Raw genomic sequence first — 460 nt, forward strand, 5'->3', positions numbered from 1 at the left:
AGTAACTAAACTTTACTTTGAGTAGACATATTATATAACTTTTTTGAGAGGAGTTTCGAGAACACGCACTCAGAACCCACATCCAGCTGTTCCACTGGTCCACCGCTCCCACAAATCCATAACACACAATGTCGTCTGACCAGCCATAAGCTGTTTGGCATCGTTCTGACATTTTTGAGGTGGGTATTCGTTTTAGATCCGTGGATCTTCGTTTTAGGTCAGTAGGTCTTCGTTTTAGATCACAGCGTCTTCGTTTTAGATCACAGAGTCTTCCTTTTAGATCAGTGGGTCTTCGTTCTAGATCAGTGGGTCTTAGGTCTTAGGTCTTCGTTTTAGAAACGCCCCTTAGGTTTGTCACCGGTGATCTCCAAGCTTTGCTGCCTTGGCAGCCGATATGTAACCCCACCTTTGCTTAAGAGATTGCGTGATGTTTATTATATCAATGTTCTTGATGTGGGGT

Source organism: Montipora foliosa, chromosome 13 (genome assembly GCF_036669935.1).
Source record: "Montipora foliosa isolate CH-2021 chromosome 13, ASM3666993v2, whole genome shotgun sequence".
NCBI lineage: Eukaryota > Metazoa > Cnidaria > Anthozoa > Scleractinia > Acroporidae > Montipora > Montipora foliosa.